General features: G+C 45.0%; 1 long non-coding RNA gene across 1 annotated transcript; it reads right to left on the reverse strand.

Moving 5' to 3' along the window:
* Positions 1–38: 38 nt before the first annotated feature.
* On the reverse strand, positions 39–16,886 carry LOC144785890 (uncharacterized). Its single transcript, XR_013602055.1, has 3 exons — positions 16,776–16,886; positions 1,787–1,908; positions 39–550 (listed from the first exon to the last, which is right to left on the reverse strand). It is a non-coding gene; the product is annotated as an uncharacterized LOC144785890 (long non-coding RNA).
* Between the last annotated feature and the right edge of the window lie 5,447 nt (positions 16,887–22,333).

A 22,333-nucleotide genomic window follows, 5' to 3' on the forward strand; every position in this document is an offset into this window, starting at 1 on the left:
TTGATTGATTATAATGAGTGACTCTTGTGTTGGTTCAAAAAGGATGTTTTATTTTACTGGAGCATTTATGAAGTGTCGACCAGGCCCCAAAGTGCTTTATGGAACAAGATACATAGATAAAGAGTGAGACTGCGGAGACATGCAATGTGAACTGTGGACAGTAAATGTGTGCTGGTCCTTAAAGGATCAGAACAGTAGCAAACAATCTGCAAAGTACAAAGATATATTACTTAGGGCTTCCTGAAGAGTACTTTTCCCACTTTCTATTGACTACTTTACTCCGATGTAAGGGCTGCCCTTTGTTTCCTGACTATAATCATTTACAAGGTGGATGGTGTAGAAGGGCTTCAACCATCTATGGGTTGTTGAACATCAAGATGGCTTCTCAGGGGAGTTCGCCCAATTCAATATTCTTCCATACGCATTCCTCGCTTATCTTAGGGACGCAGACCTGGTTCTTCATCTGGTTCTCAGCACCGCCGCCTTCATAGTCCTCAAGTATGCATGTCTTTGGCCCTGGTGTGCAGGGTTGCGAATAACATGCCATGATCTGTTAAAGATATACAAACAAACGCCTGGTCACCCAACAAGCACAGAGTGATGAAGAAACTTCGAGCAAAGTTAATACCAAAGTTGGCTTTAATTCGAATATTAAAAAATCAATCTTTTGTCTCGTTAGAATATGTAACAAAATGTGTCTTCACAAAATGATGTGATCAAAAGACCTGGAGCTGATCTTTATTACAAGTGCCCACATATAATGGAATCAAGACATGACTTTTGAGATAATTGATCTAAAGATCCACCAGTACAGCTAATTAAGTTCAATAACTAAGACATGTGCACATGTGCAGTAGAGTTCTGGCCCTGAAATCATGTGATTTATTTTAAAAGTGTAAGGAAATCATTTACACCTATGATAAAGTGTTGAAAAACTTCATGGCCATGTTTGCATGTATTCCCATTTGGAGATGAGCATTCATTCCATTCTTTCCTGTGTCTTCCTGGGCAGTTACCCACTATATTTTCATTGTGATACCTACTGGTGGAAAACATTGTGAGGTAGTGTTGATATATACAATGGATGCAAAAGTCGTCATTTTTTACTCCCATGTGTAAATTTGCGGCAAATAGCAGGTGCCTCCCATCACTAATATTATTTCCTCCATGGAGTATTTTGCAGCATTGATTTACTCCCAGGTGTAAATATTGGACAAGGAGGCACGCCGTTGTGATTATGACACAGACTTCCATATGAAGTGATGCAGCTTGAACTTTCTGTGGTGATATTGCAGGAATATTGCTTTCCTCTACTAAAGCTGCATGAGGTACTACTGTTATATTTTCTAAGTATTACAACATCCTTTGGAAACCATATAGATACTGGACTCCTGTTCTATATACTCTTAGGGAGATTTCGGATGCCCAGACAAATTCAGCTGATTAGAATGGATCCAGAGCCATATTCTAGCAATGATTAGAATATTAAAAGATCTTATAGGGAAATTGTTCTGGTTGAGTGCAGAGAACCACATTATTGATATTCAATGACTTGAGTTAAATATATTTGCATTTTATTCAGAATATTATCTTGAGTGTGCCATGTCTTGTCCTGTTAGTCCTTTCTCTTTCCCTGATTATCTCTCAATCCAGATGTTCTGTTCCCCTCCATATTCCTTTTGCTACTCCTCTTTTGTCCCATGGTCTCTGCCTCTGTTAGGACTCCATTTTCCTATGCTACTCATTTAGTAGCCTGGTTAGGACCTGCGACTTAGGGCACACTTACGTCACAGTTACATCCTTCGTCGTAGGCTCCCTCTACACCCTTGATTTGCTTGGAAGACAGCTCACTCCAGGGGACACTGTAGCTGCAGCTACTCAATTTGAGGACATCATTGTCATAGGAAGCTGGTCAGAGAGAGTGGAGAAAGGAAAAAAACTACCATTAGCATTAATTACAGTAATTACTCTTACTAACAGTGTGTCACCTGGAGAACTGAGAGTTTCTTCATGCATATAATTGCAGGTGGAATTTAATGTATTAAGACTACTTCAATTGAAATATCCTAAAACATTGCTCCCACTGGTTAGCACAGGGCTCCTCCACTCATTACGAACACATGACGTTTCCTATATGTGAGTAGTTGGACATCTGGATCTATGGTGCAGCTACTAACATCCTGCAGGGACTTACATGCAGTTGCTGGCCAACAATAGTTGTGAAGAGTAATCCGGTATATTTGACACATTAGTAATTCATTTGCCCTCTTGTGAGGACCAACACAACCAGTGAAAAGGAGTTGAATGAAAGCTGGCTCTACTGCTAAAGGTGTGAAGGAATCTTCACTCTACAAGCATTAAGATACTGGACACACCAACTACAGGACCATGCAGTTTTCTCTAAAAACAGCTCATCTGACAACAGAAAAATATAACTACCTCAGTTCAGTCTCACAGTTTTTTTACCTGTAACTTCATAAATGCTACTTGGGCTCCAACTCTAGCCTTGGGGATTATATAGCCATGAGTTCAATTTATGTCTTAATTTAGTCATGTATCAGTGACACCCACTCACCACCCCCTGCCCTCCCAAGCTATAAAGTACCGGGTCGCACTCCATATAATCATTCATTCCCCACTGTAATTTCTCAAAACTTTCTGCAGAAATAGGAAAAAGTTCATGGTCATTCTACAGATCTGATGATTTCTCTAACCAAAGCCTGAGCTCAGGTGAAGTTCATGGCAAATGACACACTTTTCGTGAAAGATCATGGTGCATTTGCATCTCTTGGTTGCTCTGTCTGCCTGTTTTGCATTTACAATTGCTGAACACGCCATGCCTATCCTCAGAGTGAGGAAACCCCTGGGAATTGTCAAATTCAACATCTTTAAGTGAACTGATAGTGTGTCCCCTTCCTAATTCAGTGAATGGGTTTACAGAACACTCAGAAAAGTAATACTGTGCAGGTGGCCTAAACCAACTTATGGCTCAGAGGTGGAGATCTCATCTGTATTTCAGTGGGGAGCAGGGCTGAGGAAGAAACTCCCAATGATGCATTATGGGTGCATGCAACACTGAAAATAATTGGTGCCACAATGTGTGCAATCAGAAGATGAAGTGCTACCGTCTGCCAAAACACTGGAACTGGCATGCCTTGGTATTTGCTGCGTTGCTGCGATCTCAGAAGAAAGGAAATGTAAGGAAACTTGTTATGATAACATTCAATTTACATTGTGTCATTTTTATTGGAACTTATTCATTTTAATATGGAAAACATTTTAAAGTGTTGTTTTATTTCTGTTTATTTATTCGAGTGCTTGTGGATACACTTTTTTTTTCAGTTTTTCCGTCTGGTGCGTACACAAATAAATCAGTAGGTTTTCCGACGAGTGAGCTGACCACATACATTTGTCCATGTGAGAAGCACGGATTCTCCAAATCTAGTCTACACACTTGCAGCGATTGTCCTTGTGCTTTTTTGATGGTCATTGCAAAAACGAGTCGCACCGGAAAATGTAAACGTTCAGTATTGGAAAGATTCTGAGGGCCCTGGGGGCCGAGGGGCCGATATTTAACACATTTTTATTTATTTATTTATTTTGGTGTTTTTTTTTTGCCAGAAACATTCACAGGAGTGTACTCAACAACTTCCCAAAGTTTAATGCCGATTGGATGAATGGTGTAGTAATGTATAAAGAACAAACAGACAGACAGACAGACAGACATACATTCGTTTTTATATATTTAGACTAGCTAACACGTCGCGCGTTGCTGCGATCTCAGAAGAAAGGAAATGTAAGGAAACTTGTTATGATAACATTCAATTTACATTGTGTCATTTTTATTGGAACTTATTCATTTTAATATGGAAAACATTTTAAAGTGTTGTTTTATTTCTGTTTATTTATTCGAGTGCTTGTGGATACACTTTTTTTTTCAGTTTTTCCGTCTGGTGCGTACACAAATAAATCAGTAAGTTTTCCGACGAGTGAGCTGACCACATACATTTGTCCATGTGAGAAGCACGGATTCTCCAAATCTAGTCTACACACTTGCAGCGATTGTCCTTGTGCTTTTTTGATGGTCATTGCAAAAACGAGTCGCACCGGAAAATGTAAACGTTCAGTATTGGAAAGATTCTGAGGGCCCTGGGGGCCGAGGGGCCGATATTTAACACATTTTTATTTATTTATTTATTTTGGTGTTTTTTTTTTGCCAGAAACATTCACAGGAGTGTACTCAACAACTTCCCAAAGTTTAATGCCGATTGGATGAATGGTGTAGTAATGTATAAAGAACAAACAGACAGACAGACAGACAGACATACATTCGTTTTTATATATTTAGACTAGCTAACACGTCGCGCGTTGCTGCGATCTCAGAAGAAAGGAAATTTAAGGAAACTTGTTATGATAACATTCAATTTACATAGTGTCATTTTTATTATAACTTATTCATTTTAATATGGAAAACATTTCAAAGTGTTGTTTTAATTCAGTTTTTTTATTCGAGTGCTTGTGGATACACAATATTTTTAGTTTTTCCGTCTGGTGCGTAGACGAATAAATCAGAAGGTTTTCCGACACGTGAGCTGGGCACATACAGTTTTCCATGTGAGAAGCACGGATTCTCCAAATCTAGTCCACACACTTGCACCGATTGTCCTTGTGCTTTGTTGATGGTCATTGCAAAAGCGAATCGCACCGGAAAGTGTAAACGTTCAGTATTGGAAAGATTATGAGGGCCCTGGGTGGCCGGGGGGGGGGCAGATATTTAACACATTTTTTTTTGTTGTTTTTTTGCCCGAAACCTTCGCGGGAGTGTACTCAACAACTTCCCAAAGTTTCATGCCGATCGGATGAATGGTGTAGTACTGCATAAAGGACAAACGGACATACTTTGGTGTTTATATATATATATATATATATATATAGATTAGCTAGGTTTCACTACCAAAGACTGACTGCTTCATCACTTAACACTCTGTCCTGGGCTCACAGAAAGGAGATAGTTGGCTCCAGGACTGGTGGCACCAGTCTTCTGCTGATGTGCATGGCTCCACTAAATGGGGTTTAGGTATTGCAAGGCAAGTTTGAATGCCAGTAGGAATGTCTCTTTGAGTAGCTGAGGAAGAGGATGCTATCCTCCGAGGAAGAATTCCAGTGGCTCCGTTAGAACTGGAATTTTGGATTTTTGGGGAAATGACGGCAGAGTTGGGGGAACTCTCTTAAAACTGTGAGGGTTTAACAGGAGTCTAAATGACCAGTCCTGTCCATTAGAGGGCTTTTCTTTGAGAAGGCAGAGCTGCAGAACTTGGGATTGACATCTTACTCCTGGAAGACTGGGTCAACCTACCAAACCTACAGGAAAGAAACACCTCTTCGGCAGCTTCAATTACAATTTTTCCTTCTCTGATCTTTTCGGTGGGAAACATGTGCTTCTGGGCCGCTTGGCAAATAGCCGCTTTAGCAGAGCCTTTTTCCCATGACAGCTTGCCATGCTTAAGAAGGTTTCTGCGTTTAATGGTAAAAGAATTCCAGCTTCTCCATGACTCTGTAGTGGTCACTCACAGTGGGTGTTATTTTTTCCAAATATTCTTCATTTCCAATTTGATAACGTTTTTCGATGCTTTTCTTTGTAATACTTTTTTACTATTTTTTACATATTACAACCAATTCTTTTTATGTTGTGACTTTTTTCTAATTCGTTGTTGGTGTTTTTATCTAAAGTGGTTTAGGTCTCTTAAGTTCTCTATTGATGGTATCAGCATTAGGCACATTTCCATAATGTACCAGTTATTAGGAATGTCCTATTACTTACCGGTAATCTTCATTACTCCTGGTCCCGTTGTCTTCGTCTCATTCCTTAACTAAATGGAGATGACCATCTCCACTACAGAAAAAAAGAACAGGAGCATGCTGGGATACCCAACCCACTCCCTCCCACTGGGAGTACCTATGTGGTACCAGCCCAGCATGTAGCCTGAAAACAACAAGCCAAGAACCGGAAGGCCGGCCGCCAGGGAGGGATGGAGTGAGGGGAGTAAGGAATGGGACGAGGACAACGGGACCAGGAGTAATGAAGATTACCGGTAGGTAATAGGATATTACCCCCAGGTCCCTTCTGTCCTCGTCCCATTCCTTAACTAAGTGAAGAATACCAAAGCGGAGAACCCGGCCTTCCGGAACCCCACCTACGCCAAGGGCACTAGACCGAAAAACAACACCCCACAGGACCAAAAGGAGCCCACAAGAAGGAAAAAAACGCAGACAGGAGCACACAACCAAGCATGCCCCCAACCAAGCGGACAGAGCCGAGACCCCAAAACCAGCAGGGGACGACCATAGAAAAAACACAAGAATCACCCCCAGGCAAGCCAGAAGGGGGCCACATAGGCAGAGCCAAGCCCCAAGGGAGCAACCATAGGGGCCAAAACCAAGCCCCCCACGAACGACCAAAGGAAGCCCAGGAGAAGTGGGTGCACCCCAAACAGAGAAATGGAGCCAGAAAGGGCAACCTACCAGGGAGAAACCCCCAAGGGCTAAGCCCACGGACCCAGGCACCACCAGGCAGCCACTTAACCAGGGACCAAACAGGCCAACCCACCTCAAAGGCAGAGAGAAGATTAGAACACACCGCACAGGGCGGCAGGGCCGAAGGCCTAGGAAGGAACATAGCAGAGGCAAGACGTGACCAACCACAGGACCACCCCAACAACCAGGGGAAGCCACCAGCAGAGTTGCAACGACCAAAGAGGGTAGAACCGGACAAGGAAACTGGCACCCACCCAGAGGAACAGCCAGGAAGAGTAGGGGGCAGGGAACCCAAGCAAGCCCCCCCCCCGAGCCGACAACAGCAGCAACAGAGAACTCGGAGGCCAAAAACCCACAGAAGGACCAGGCCACAGGGCAGGACCAACCAATGGCCAACACCAGCCAAGACACCGAATAGCCGCAGGAACCAAAAGGCCACCCCACCGGGAGAAGAACCCGAAGCACAAAAAACGGCCAGGCCGGAGGTCCACCCCCACAGCAGGAGACACCGGGACAAAAAACCCAGCAACCCATCCAACGGAGGCCAGGGAGATCAAAGAAGCTCATCCTAAAGCATACCCGGCAAAAAACAGGTCGCAACCAAGAAAGACAACAACAGAGGCCCAACACGGAACCGGGGAAACCAAAACCCCAGAACCAGAAAGGAGGAAATAATACCAACCAAGAGCTGACCAACCTACAGGAGGAGAAAGGAGGACACCAAGGAACCACCGAAGGCAAACCCCAAGAGGCAGAAGGGCAAAACAGGAAAGACCAACAAGGAGGCTAATAGCCCAACCCCGCAGGAGACCCACAAACGCCCAAGAAGCCAGCCGGAGAACCGTCAGGCCAGCCAGCCAGGAGGCACACAACACAGCACCACTAGGACCCGGAAGCAGACAACCACAGCCAGGCCAACCAGAGAGCGGAGAAGCAGAGGCAGGGAGCCCAGCAGCCCACACAACAGACCCAGCACCAAAGTCATCCGAAAAGGAGAAGACAGCCCAGGATCACGCTAAATCCCTAGAGAACGAGCGGCCAGGAAAGTACACAAGCAGGGACCAAAAGAGGACCCCAAGCAAACAAGGGCCCCACAGCACCAATCCTGACAAAACCACGCTGAGAGGCGCACCAGCAACCCAAACGCACAAGCGAACGGGAGGCCAAACACAAGGGCAAACCAAACAGACACAGAGCCCGGACCCCAAGAGCACACTGGAACAACCCAGGCACCAGAAACCAAAGGAGAGGCCAAAGGCACACCACCCAACAGGGGAGCGGGAACAGACTAAATCAAGGGGAGAAGGAACACCCCAGAGCCAACAAGAGAGCAAGGGACACATACACCACAGCCCGAAAACACCCCACGAGGGAGCACAGGCCCCATGACAGGCCCCCAAAGGGAAAAGAAAAAGAGCTCCAGACCAGAGGCAAAGCCAACCGAAACCTAAAAGCGGAACAAGAGGAGCGGGAAGTAACAATGCAATCCACGCACCATGGGAGGCCGGCACCCAACATCCACAAGCAGGGAAAGGGCACAGCAAACAGGGCAGGGCACAAGAGCAAGGCACCCGAAGAACAAGGGGCCACCCCAAGGGAGAAGCCAAGGAAGACCAACAACACCCAACCACCTCAGGAGGCAAAAAGGAGCAGCAGCAGGCGGGAAGGCAAGCCCAACAAGCCCACACCCAACACCAGCCAGAACCCACCAGGGCCCCGACCAGCACTGCACCGGAGCCAACAGCCTAACAAGGCCAAGTGACCACCAGAGCCGAGGAAGGACACAACCGCACCGCCCCACGGAAAACAAGGGGGATGACCCAGCGAATTCCGTGAAAGGCAGAAACCCCAAGCACGGGGCAAGCAAAAGCACCCGAAAGGAAGCAAGAAGCGCCCAACAACCAAAACCGCAGGCAGGCAGGCACCCAGACAGGCACACTGCATGTTATATTTATGTTATAATGTTATGGTATAATGGGATTTATACCGCGCACAAATACTCAAGAGTGTCCTGGCGCACAAAATAACAGTGACCCGATGGAATGAAGCAGATTAGCATAACTGCTTAAAGAGGAAGGTTTTCAGGTGCTTTTGGAAAAATCTGAGGTCCTGAAAGTGCCGCAATGCCAAAGGCAAGGAATTCCAGATGATAGCTGCTTTGACAGACAGAGACTGGCCCCCCAACCGCATTCTGGGGAAACATGGGATCGCCATCCGTCTCTGGGAGGCTGAACGCAGCGAAATATAGAAGGAAAAACGCTTCCTAATATACAGTGGTCCAAGATCATGCAAAGCTCTATGTGCCAGAGTAAGAACCTTAAATTGCACTCTCTGGGCCACAGGCAGCCAGTGCAGCTCACGTAGTTGCTGTTTTACACTAAACCATCCTGAGATATTAAACAGAAGTCTAGCAGCTGCATTCTGTATGGTTTGAAGCTTATTTTTTAGGTATCCAGGGATTCCCACATACAGGGCATTGGCATAGTCAATGCGGGAGAAAATAAGAGCCCGCACAACCAGCTCCTTGGCCGACCTTTGAAGCACAGAGAAAAACCTTCTAAGTGCTTTGAGGGTGCTGAAGCAAAATCCAGTGAGTTTCTTAATTTGCACCGCAAACCGCAGGTCCTCCTCAAACCAGACCCCCTGGTTTTTTGCTGGGGCACCAACAGATTTAGGACGGGGATAATCCGAGGGCCATAAAGACTCCCTAAAGGTGGGCCGAAACTGACCCACTAGAAGAACCTCGGACTTGTCCTCATTGCATTTGAGTTGGGCCTGAGCCAACCATCCAAACACAGCAGAAAGACCACTCCGGGCAGGTTTTATTGACAGGTCAGAGTCCTCCCATGTACATAAAAGCTGGGTGTCCTCAGCGTATGCGATTATTTTTGCACCCATTTCCTCCGCCAGAACAATCAAAGAGGTCAGGTAGATATTAAAGAGCAAAGGGCTCAAGGTGGAGCCCTGTGGGACACCCGTGAGCATTTTCTTAGCCGTAGAGGAGAAAGGAGGCATCCAAACCTGCTGGGAGCGATCTTCTAAAAAAGATTGAATCCAGTCCCAGGTGAAACCAACAATGCTGATGTTCGAAAGGCAAGAAAGGAGTACTTGGTGGGGCACCATATCGAAGGCGGCAGAGAGGTCAAGTAAAATCAGGGCCGCTCTGGCGCCCGCCTCCAGGGAGTCCCTGATGGCCTCCGCCATCTCCACTAGCGCAGCCTTGGTACTAGAAGTAGCCCAAAAGCCTGACTGCGACGGATGAAGAAGAACAGAAGTCTCCACAAAGGCATCCAGTTGTCGAAAAATCACCTTCTCACTGACCTTTGCCAGAGCCGGAAAAAGAGATATGGGGCGATAGCTGACAAGTTCGGATGGGTCAAGCGAAGGTTTCTTCAAAAGAGGTAGAAGCTTAACCTGTTTCCAGCTCCCAGGTATCACAGCGGTCTGAACAGATAAATTAATAATCTTATTGACCGCTGGATATACCACCTCCGCGACTCCAGCCAACACTCTAGCCAGGCAGGGGTCAGTCGGAGACCCTGATTTGAGGGTTTTGAGAATGGCCAGGACATCTGGGCCAGCAGTAGGCTCAAAGTTCTTAAGCAGCGGAGCCGATGGCAAGGATGCTGCAAAGGGTAGAGGTAGAGGTAGAACCCATGGCACCATATCCCCCGGCCCTAAACTGTCTTGAATGTTCTGTACTTTCTAAACAAAAAAGTAGGCAACTCCTCACACCCTTGAGAAGAGACAGGAAGGACGGTTTGTTGTGCAACTGGTGCCAGGAAGCTTCTCACAATAGCAAAAATCTCATTACTATTGTTGTTAGCTTTTGCAATCCGTTCAGCATAGAAACCCATTTTAGCCTCATTAATATCTGCATAGTAGTCTCTCTGCGCTTTGCAAAGAGCATTTTTAGCCAATGGGCAGTATTGCTGCTGCCAGCACCGTTCCAATGTTTTGAAGCCCAATTTAAGGTCTCTAAGAGAGCCTGAATACCATGGTTTGGATGGCGTTGGTCTCGGTCGCCTAGTGGCGGGGGTTTTTAACACTTTACCGACTCCTTGGTTAATCCAGGAAGAAAAGCTATCCACCCCTTCCTCAAGATCAGAGGTGGGCACCAGACAGGTCACTGAAAGGACCCTCGAGAGAGCCGGAATGTCAATCGTCTGACCCAGATTATTGTGAGCCGGAGCAACAGAGGAAGGGGGGTTCCCTATGGGCCAGGAAAACTGTACCAAATGGTGATCTGACCAAGTCACCTGAAGAGGGTCACCTACAGACAGAGCACATTTGGAACAGACCAGGTCAATTATGTGTCCCCCTCTATGTGAAAGCAGCTTTATCCACTGAGTAAGGTGGGACAGGTCAAACAGATCCATTAGCTCCCTAGAGCCCCCGGACTCAGGGCAATCTAAATGGATGTTAAAGTCGCCCAAAAAGAGGAAATTTGAAAACCTTAGGGTACGAGAAATAATGACATCATCCAAAGCTCTCAGAAAGGCACCTGGCGGGCCGTGGGGCCAGTAGATCAATGTCCTGCCCAGTGTGAAAGGGGGCTAAATGACTATGGAGAAGTCCAGTGTCTCTCCCTCCACTAAACCCACAGTGGCCTCACAAGAGAAGACCTACGTCTCCCTAAACACCACTGCAATCTCACCCCCTCTCCCCGTTGTGCAATCCAGTCTTGCAATTTTAAATCCCACCTGAATGGCAAGCTGAACCACCGGGGCACAGGATTCTTGGAGCCAGGTTTCGGTAATAAATAACACATCTAGGTGATCATCTGAAAGGAGTTTACGTATATCAGAACATGTTTGACCATGGAGAGGGCATTAACCCTTTTGGACGTCACCAGGGAGGGCAGTATTTAAATGCCCGGTGCATTGCACCGGAGTATTTTTTTTTCTTCATTTTTACTGGGGGAGACTCGGAAAGCCTTCAGCGTCTTCCCCCGCCCCCCCCATATGTGATGTCAGCGCGAGCTGACATAACTGATTTGCCCACCGGAGCCGAGGACAGCAGCAGGTAAGGCCGCGCTCGACTCCGAGGGAGAAATCTGTCTGGAAACGGCCTCAGGGAGGCCTCGTTTGAAAGGGGAGAGTCTCCCCTTTCAAACGAGGCCTTCCTGAAAGGGTTTACTGGCCGTGGATCGCAGCAGCGCTGCGATCCACGGCCAGGAAACCCCACTAGACACTAGGGATGTCTTTGGGGGGGTCGGCCTTTGTGGTGATGCGTTCCCCCCCCCCCGGGGGGACATTTTTTTTATTAATAACCTTGGCCTTCCTTGGGGGGCGCGATCGCCCCCCAAAAAGTATAAAAAACAGCGAATTTTAAAAGTACAAAAGGGCGGCGATATTGGCAGTGGGTTGGTCCTTCTGATCAGTGGCCAACCCCCTGTGGGGGACATACTTATTTTTTTTATTTTTATTTATTTATTTTTTAACTTTTTATATAGCCTGGACTTCACCCAAAGGTGTCAGAGCGCTTCACAATAGGAACAGTAATTATACAAGAGGAGAAAATTACAAGTGAACAAATTACAAAAGCAAACGTTAGGTTACATGAGGCAGAAGTGACAATCGTGAGCAAACAAATACAAGAGGTAGCAAATGGTACATTACAGGAGGACAAAGTGATATGTGTGCAGAAAAGTGAGGAAAATGTGTTTTTTTGAAACATTTTTAGGTTTGCAAGGGATTCTGGGTAACAGACCCTGGTGAGAGGTAGTCAAGTCACCCCATCCTGGATTCCTCTGGATGTCTAGTTTTTAAAAATATATAGGATTGCTATGTTTCCCTAGGTGCTGGCAGAGTCAAGGTTAAAAAGCTACAGCTAGGCACTTTGCCAAAAAAGGGTTGTTTTTCACTGTGAAATTGTGAAATTGTGGTGTGTCCACATTGCGTTTTGCGCCGTTTACTCTTGTGGGCACTAGGCCAACCCACACAAGTGAGGTACCATTTTTCTCGGAAGACTTTGAGGAACGTGGGGTGGGTAGAAATTTGTGGATCCACGCAGATTCCAGAACTTTCCACCACAAAAATATGAGGAAATGTGTTTTTTTGGACAATTGTTTAGGTTTGCAAGGGATTCTGGGTAACAGAACCTGGTGGGAGCCAGTCAAGTCAGTCAAGTCACCCTATACTGGATTTCCCTGGGTGTCTAGTTTTCAAAAATGTATAGGTTTGCTAGGTTTCCCTGGGTGCCGGCAGAGCAAGGGTTAAAAAACCACAGCTAGGCACTTTGCAAAAAAAGGATAATTTTTCTTTGTGAAAATGTGGTGTGTTCACGTTGCATTTTCACCCGTTTCCTGTCGTGGGCACTACACCTACCCACACAAAGACTTAGGGTAATTCATATTTGTAAAGCAACTGATTTTACCTATTACATTTCGATGCATTTCTGCCTTCCAAATGAAAGACAATGTGTAAAAAAAAAAAACATTTTGAAAAATGACCAAAAATTTTCAGGCTAGTATGAGTATTCCCAATTTCGGAAATTTGCAAATATCTACTGTTTCAAAACTCTATATTCTCTTCCCTTTTAAAAAATACATAGGAGTCTTTCATACCAAATTTTCCATGTGTACATTTTCCCAGAATACTTGCTATATACCCAGTACATAATAAAAAACCATTGCAAGACGCTGCTCAGTTTTTGGCTCTGGGTTCGTCAGTTTCTTGGTGAACCTACAAGTCCTATATATCCCCACAACCAGTAAGGTCCAGTGGCTGTAACGGTATATTGCTTTTAAAGAGCTGTCATATGTAAAAGAAGTTACAGGTGAAAACGTTGACATAAAAGGTTGTTTTTTTCAACTGATTTTCCATTTTTCTCCTAAATTTAACTGTTACTTTCTATAAAGAAACCTTGATGGATTTACACAAATAACCCCTTGCTGCATTCAGAATTATTTCGTCTTTTCTAAAATGTATAGATTTCCAGGATACATTATTGATTTCATACCCATTTCTACCATTAACTGGAAGGAGGTTGAACGCACAAAAAATAGCACAAATAGGCTATGTCCCTGAAAAATGCCAAAACTGTGTAAACATTTTTGATTTTCTGACAAAAGTCTATCATTCCCTAAAAGCTGGGAAAATTGACATTTCAGCCCCACAAACCCTTTTTTTATACCATTTGCGGGGAAAAACCCAGACACATTCATGTGCTGGACTTTTTCCCCATTTTCCCCCCAAAAAACAAAATGTAGCTGTATTTTGGCTGAAATCTGGGACCCCCCAGGGGAATCCACAAACACTGGTACCTTTAGAATACCCATGATGTTGGAAGAAAAGGATGCAAATTTGGCATGGATACTTTATGTGGTCAAAAAGTTACAGAGGCCTAATCGCGAACTACTGCAAATAGCCAAATAAGGGCTCAGCACTGGGGGGGAAAAGCCCAGCAGTTAAGGGGTTAATAAGTGCCGCCCTAACTCTGTTCTCCTTCTCAATGCATATGGCGGTAGCAGGCTCCCTGGTATGAAATCAGAACTGACATATGGGGCTAGTCCGATGTAAGCATTGGAGGACTCCCCATTTCTCTCCACCAGTGCACCTTGCCTTATCCAGAGCCAACAGTTCCCTTCTACAGAAGGACCTCCTACCTCCTTTCTACTCTGAGGCGGGCTTGCTCTAACAGACGGACAACACGTAGGAAAATGAAAAAAGTAGCAGGTAGCGTATACTAGCGAGAAAAATTAAAAACAGCAGTGTAATTCAAACAAATCACTCTGTTATTAAAACAAGCGGAACATGAGCCCCCCGCACACAGCGGTAGCATTTAGGTGTCACAATTACCGGTGCGCGGACACAGCATCCTGTTTTAAATAGTAAGTCGGGCTGGGCGAGGAACACCAGCTAAAACGCTGACCTTACCGGGGGCCCGCTCTAGCAGATGGATACCGCGTAGGAAAGTGAAATAGTAGCAGGTAGCGTATATACTAGCGAAAAAAATTAAAAGCAACAGTGCAATTCAAACAAATCACTCAGTTATTAAAACAAATGGAACATAAGCTCCCCGCACACGGTGTCACAATTACCCTGTGACCGAACCCACAGAAGGGCAGGAACCAACGGGCGGAAGGGCAGCCAGCAGACAAAGGGAGCCCAAGAAACGCAAGGCACCAGGACCCGAAAAAGGGCAAAACGCCTGACAAGCAGCCAGGGGCGAACAGAACAGGCCACAGCAACAGGCAAACCCAGGCACACCCCAAACCAGACGCCCACAAGGGCCGACCAGGGACAACAGAAGCCCATGGGGCAGGAAGGCCGGAGGCCCGGAGGACAGAGCGAAGAGGCCACAAGATGAAGGCAACATAAACCCCATGGGAGACCGTCCAAAGCGAGCCATGGCCTGGCAAGAAGACACCAACCCAGGGAGGAACCAGGGTCTACCCAGCCAAAGCAAAGGACGGGCAGCAGGCGTAACAGAAGCCAAGGCCGCAGGCCAGCACATACAAGCAAGAAACCGCTAGGCGGCATGCACCAAGGGGACAGGCTAACAGCAGATCCCCAGGGACCGACGCCCAGACACCAAACAGCAACAAGCGCTGAGCAAGCAAAAAGCCAGAAGGCCAGGGAACACCCAACCCACGGAGGAAGCCCCAAAGGACCCCCACCTCTAGAGTGCCACAGGGTGGCAGCAACCAGAAGAAAGGGGGAAGATACACCAGCCAGGGCCTCAAATGAACCCCACAGAAAGCACACAAGCCCACCGATTCAGGTACACCCAGGCAAACTCCCATCCAGGAAAGAAAAAGACTGGAACCCCGCCCACCATTGAAAGTAGACAAGACCAAGGGCACACAGGGAGGCATGGCCGGAGCCAAGATAGCCGGGAGACACGCACTGCAACCCAGAAGACACCGGGAGGAACGGCGCCCCAGCCGCAAAGGGCCGGGCGGCAAGAGACGCAGCTCCCGGAAAGCCCAGCAGGCCAGGAGAATGCGGAAAGAGGACGGCGAGGACAGCAGCCCCAACGAGACGTCCAGTGAAGAATCGAGCAGGTAAGTCCAAACACTTCCCATTCTGTCGGAAGACAGAAAAAAGAACAAGCTGCATGCTGAGCTGGTACCGCTTATGTACTCCCAGTGGGAGGGACTGGGTTGGGTATCCCAGCATGCTCCTGTTGTTTTTTTTCTGTTGCGGAGATGGTCATCTCCACTTACTTAAGTAATGGGACGAGGACAGGAGGTTCCTGGGGGTAATGCATTTTCTCTAGAGAAGCCATTTTCTTCCAAGCTACCAAGGATGATTCTGGTGTTTCTCAGAGAAATCAGTTTACATTTGTGGGTCAAAGTGTTTGGTCCTTGTAGAATCCTAGTCACATCACTAGTCAAGAGTTGAGACTCTAAGCCTTTAGCTGAGCACTGTATTGTTCCCTTGTGGCCCGGATGGACATAGTTAGAACATTTTACAATATAAGTAAGGACTAGACATGCAGCAGCACCTTTCCCTTTGCAATAGAAGAGTTTTCTTACACACTTGAGGAGAAGGAACACAATGTAACCCATGTAAATGATGCTGTTACATGCATATTGTGCCAAACATAGCCTCTGTTGTGAATATAAGGATTTGTGAATTTCGGACTCGGAATGCGGAATTTGAAAGCAGAGATTTCAGCTGGTGTATCTATACAATCATTAGAGCACTTGCCATTTAATGCAGACAGTGACTGAAAAGTGGGCTGTTCCCTGTCTTCAATTCTGTGATTTTTCTGCAACGAATCTTTTCAAATTCTGACGTATAGCTGTATATATGACATTTACAATACTAACAGCCTAATAAAGCTGTGGATGGTGGATAGATACATTTATTTAGCTGCAGCGACAAAGCAGTTATATTTTCTCCTTTGTAGCATAAAGAGAGAATTATCAGAATTATTGATGCATATGAGACAGCTCTTGGACCACATGCCTCTCTAGACTACAGAACTGTATTGTGTGAGAACCCTTGTGTCTCCAAATCATGTTTCTGAAGCCAATACATTGGGTGTCATTCAGTCTACTAATAACACCTTAGTAATCACTGTTACACATATGCTATAACTGGTGCTAGCAAACATTTGTGCATGTAGGGTGAGCGTGAGAGGTGTGTGGTCAGGGGTGTACAAAATGGGTGCAGAGGTTTCAGAGTGGTTTCTGGGGAACAGCCCAACTGAGTAGTTGCAGAATGTCAAAATGTTCCCTCTTAAAAACAGATGAATGCTCCCTCAGCACCACACCAGAGATGTCTGACCTGTGATCAAGTACTCAACGTTGAACCCATTGGAATCGTGATTGTATTTGCAGGTGCTCTTGCTCTTCGAATCGATAAACGTCTCTGACTTCAATGCCTGATCGCCTTTCAGTACCTAGCATGAGAAGTGAATAATAAGGTTAGGGTTATCTGCACATTAACTGAATACATTAATGCATTATTAATACAATAAAGTCATAAATGTCTATTGCTCAGTTTTGATTTCCTTTATTTGATTATTGAGACATATGCGTTGTTACAGTGCTTTGAGGGCAAAAGTAGCAGAACAGACAGCAGCACTGACTCATTCCTCAGGACACCTCAACATGTTGCAATATTATTGGCATAAACCCATGCCCTGGCTACAGAGGCTTAATATTCAACCATTTCCCATCTCCAAACTTCTCCCCCAGTACTCACACCTCCAAAGTGCCCCCTCCATGAGTCTCCTGTCCACCTGATTCAGTTCCTTGTTGCATCAAAAGCCAGATGTTCACTTTCAATTGTTCATGTCATTCTCTACAAGAAGTAGGATTTATGTGGTATTTTCAGCTATTGACCAACTCTTATAAGCCAGTGCATTTGTAGGCAAACTGTTCTGCTAAATGCAGTGTACACACCCAGCAGTTGCGTGAGGCTCTGGCACCACATCCATCCTTTGAGTGGTTTTGCAAGGCAGTGAGGCGTGTTACTGGTGAATCAGAAGTACATCAAAGCGTGCCTCATTGTGCCTAAATATGCAAAACAAACAATTGCAAAAAGAACAAAACAGTGCAACACCAACTTCAAGATGGTTGGCCGTTCCTTTGCAAGCTGTCACTGATTGTAGGATGCTTTTTATGCATTTGCATGATTAAGTTTGTATTTCCATGATCTTTTTTTAAAGTAATAGTCATAATTAACAAAAATTTAACGTTGGGCTGGAAATGTGTAGTGCTGTTGGCACCATCTACATGAACGCACATACAGCCCCCACTAATGATCACAACTCAATCCTATTAATTTAATCCACCACATAGAAACTGGAGTGAATGCGCAGAATGGTTTGCTTGAGCACACAATACTAAACCCAATAAATATGTACTTACCACTATCCATGGGTTCCGGTGCAGTGAGCTGCCCAACGTAAAGCATGTCACCAAGTCAGTATTGGTAAGCAGTGTGTATGTATGTTTGTGAGTATATGGGTGTATGTGTGCGTGTGTGTGTGTGTGTGTGTGTGTGTATATATATATATGTGTGTGTGTGAGTGTGTACATATATATATATATATATATATATATATATATATATATATATATATGTGTGTGTGTGTGCGCGAGTGTGTATACATATATTTATATATATATACATATATATATTTATATCTATATATATACATATATATTTATATTTATACACTCACACACTCCTTACTACCCCTGACTTGTTGAAGTACGCCCGGCAGCAATCCGTGGGATGAGATGAACAATATATATATATATATATATATATATATATATATATATATATATCCCAACAACGTTCTTTTAACCAAAAAAACGAATCAGCCGCAACTCCAGCCACTTTCTCTTCGGACAAATGTATTTATTCCATATTCCATATTCAACACAGACTTAAACCAACGCGTTTCAGTAGTTCCTTCTACCTTGTTCACGGTTAATTTGTGCTATAGTCACACACTGTTTAAAAAGACCCTTAACCCCCAGGAAGCATGTGATTAATTTCTTCCTGTTTGTCACGGTGTACCACAGGAATTCTGGACCCTGTACTCCTCATCCACTCCGTGACTGTCCCTGTTAACTTGGACAAACCCATTTCATCGTTATGATATATATATATATGCATACACATTCAATTACAAATTCAAAACTTGTGTTTTTCATATATTCATGGTTCCGGCTATCTGATCATTGGAGCAGATTTTAATTATTTACAGGCAACCAATCTGGATTCCTCTAGAAAAGATAAGTAGTCAAATCCAGAACGACAAGAGTAATGTCAATTCTGAATGCAGTACATGTTTTAGTAGATTTTAGCAAGAGAATAGTCATGCCTTTAAATGATACACTTGCTACTGCAAGAGGTTTAATGCAGCTGCTCAAATTGTAGAGATTTTTTTCTGATCATTAGAATTATGTAGATTTTGACCTTCCATTGCCAGGTGATTATTTAAGAGAAGAATACAGGAATGGGTGAAGTCTATGTGTATCTTTAGTAGGGATTGTTTCCTATTAAATTTTGGAACAGCAGGGCTATCTATTGCCTGGGATACATTTGAACTCACCTTGCGGGGTTAATTATCACTGACATTGCTATGGTGAGAAAAATAAGGAAAATAATTTAAGAAATAGCAAACAAAGATATATCAAATACCGACTTTGGTCACAGGCTCACCTCAGAGTAAAAAATGGGCTGGTAGTGAAAGGTCCTTCCTCTGATGGCCCCTACCCTGCCAGCCCATCTGAGGAAGCTTTCAGGGGCGGCCTTAGGCATGTGCAAGCTGTGCACCTGCACAGGGCCGCCAAACCCCAGGGGCCACCATGCCAATATATATCCTTAATATAATAATCCTCTGAGGATGGATACATATTTGCGAGGCGGCCCCTGGCAGGGATTTGGCGGCCTCCGGCTCTGTTCCACCTTCCTGGCTCCGCCCCGCCCGGACCCCCTCTTCCGGGGCCCCCTACCTACGCTCCCTGCCCAGGGCCGCCTAGAGCCACCCCTGAAGCTTTCTGTCACCAGCGCCAACAGGGCTCCTACGAACGACAACGTAAGGTCTTCCCATCTATAAATGAGGCGGGCGACCAAGGAACTTGCGGACAGGGGAGTCTGCCGTGTTTGACCAATTGCTGTATGCTTTGGTGAGTGGAAGCAAAGGCCATCAAGACATTGAAAAGGTGAGTGGCAGCAAAACACGGCCATCAAGACGTTGAAAAGGTGAGAGGCAGCAAAACATGACTGACAGTTTAACAGAATATTTGACTGACCCAGAGCCCTTCTATGCATGTGTATATGTATGTGTTCTTCAGGTCTTGCATGATGAGAGCTTTATGTATCTTGCAAGCCTCATGACACACTGCGGTACTGTAGATTAGTCCTCTTCAATAATTTGTCATTTTAACTGTCATTTGCATTTTGCTTCCACTCATCACGCCAGAAAGCATGCAGGAAGCAATGACTTTACCCATTGGCTCTTGTCAGTCACTGTGAGTGACACTATTTCTCCTTGTCACTTGCACACATGTGTGTACATTCACCTAAAAGAAATGTGTTTCAGTGTTAAGGCTGGTGGGCCAATACTTCATTTCTTATATGCTTTGTTCTCCCTAATTTGGCAGGGTATGCCCAGACGTAGGTCCCTTGCTCACTTTGACATTGGATGACAGGTAGCCTGACTGATGAAGGGTGTTAACCAGAAACCAGTCCCAGAATACTTGTTTCCAGTTCAGGTAAGACCTGGTTTGGCAGTTCGGGCTGGACTGCTCCCATGAGGCACTGGGTCAAGACTGATTTGCGAATAGCTGTGTCTGAGCTGAATTGACGAAGTGATCTAAAGAATGACGATCAATGCAACCCAGATCTATGACTGGGGGTGAGTATCTGAAAATTTTCAGCGCTCAGCGCTCTGTCCATCATCTCCTTGTGTTTGCTTTGTTCACCCTAAGTTGGCAGGGTATGCCCAGACGTGAGTCCCTTAGACACTGTGCCACTGGATGCAAGCTAGCCTGATGGATGAAGGGTGTTACCCAGAAACCGATCCCAAGATGCTTATTTCTGGTTCAGGGAAGAGCTGGCTTGGCAGTTTGGGCTGGACTGTTCCCATGAGGCACAGGGTCAAGACGAATTTGCATAGAGCTGGGTCTGAACTGAGATGGCGAAGTGAGCTAAAGAATGATGATGGATTAACCCCAGATCTGTGACTGGGGGTGAGTGTCTGAAAAGTTTCAGCACTCTGTCCGTCATCTCCTTGTGTTTGCTTTGTTTACCCTAAGTTGGCAGGGTATGCTCAGATGTGGGTTCCTTGCTCCCTTTGCTGCTGGATGCAAGCTAGCATGGCTGATGAAGGGTGTTACCCAGAAACCTGTCCCAGGATGCTTGTTTCCAGTTCAGGGAAGACCTGACCTGGCAGTTCGGCCTGGACTGTCCCCAAGAGGCACAGGGTCAAGACTGATTTGCGTATAGCTGGCTCTGAACTCAGGTGGCGAAGTGAGCTAAAGAATGAAGATGGATTCACCCCAGATCTGTGATTGGGGGTGAGTATATGAAAAATGTCAGCACTCCCTCCATCATCTTCTTGTGTTTCCCAATACATCATTATGCCAATGTATTTTTATTTTTCATTTTTTAGCTATACTATGAATTCTGTTGTCATCCATGTGTGTTTAAACTATGCCTTCCCGTTAACGTAATTCAAACCATTACCATCTTTACATTAAAGCAATAAGAACCATATTTTCCCTGACATCCATTAAAGTTTTCTAATCCTATTCTAACTATGCCTGCCTGAGCTGTGGTTTCTCTACTTTTCCTTTCACATATAAGAAATAATTGTTTTTTTTTTATTTAAAATTTGTAAACAAAAAATTTGACTTTCATGTCTTTTAGTTTCTTTGTATTTTACATAAAGTCCAAGCAACTGCAGCGTGCCACCAGGGTACTTGCTTCGATATTTGCTCTCCATACAGGCTTGTTTTTCAGTATTTTCTTTACAGTTTCAGCGATTGCCACAAATCATTTCCAAAGTCAATAGCTCGACCTTTTAAAGCGAAGACATATTGGCTTTGCTAAATCCTGTTTTTTATGCTGGTAATGACAGAATAAAAGGACCTTGATGTAGTGCTTTGAATACAAATCTTCCACTCTAAAATAAGTGCATGATTTAAATGCTGGCTGTTTTTTCCTGCCCGTCAGCACCAGAAAACCCTTGAAGGAGGTAAGTTTTTTAGCCATAGGCAAAAGTTCCAACACATTTACAGGAACCTCCATGGCAGTGGTTCCTGTGAATTCTACAAGCATCTGTCAGCCCGAAGGGCATTTTAAGTTTGGCAGTCAGGACCTCCGCAAGGGCGATGGAGTATTTTACTCCATTCCCATGGTGGAGAACAGCCCGATTGACAAAATTTTAATTGAGCCCTAAGTTTTTCATTCTCTATGTACCCCAGTTAAATACAGGGCTTTATTCATCTCACTCTAGGATGTTTAGTAAGATATTTTCAGCAACAGGGACTTGCCAGCCGCACACATGTATCGTGCTTTAGAATGGCCACACTGGACTATATCTGGATTTCCATCGCTCGCTTCCATTTAGTGCAGGAATTCCTAGTAACTCCTTCGCTGGCAAGTGATCAAGTCATTCTTACATGTAAAGTGCCACTCTTGCAGTGCCTCCGACCAGTAACCCAGTTGATCAGGAAAGAAGACAACTTTGAACCCGTACGAAAAATATGGTGGACCGCGGACCACCAGGACGTGATCAATGAGAGGGTAGACCACTTCCTGGATAAATTGGTACAAAATTGCAATGACCCATTGACTGCAACATCAGGTAAAAATAC

Source organism: Lissotriton helveticus, chromosome 10 (genome assembly GCF_964261635.1).
Source record: "Lissotriton helveticus chromosome 10, aLisHel1.1, whole genome shotgun sequence".
Classification (NCBI taxonomy): Eukaryota; Metazoa; Chordata; class Amphibia; order Caudata; family Salamandridae; genus Lissotriton; species Lissotriton helveticus.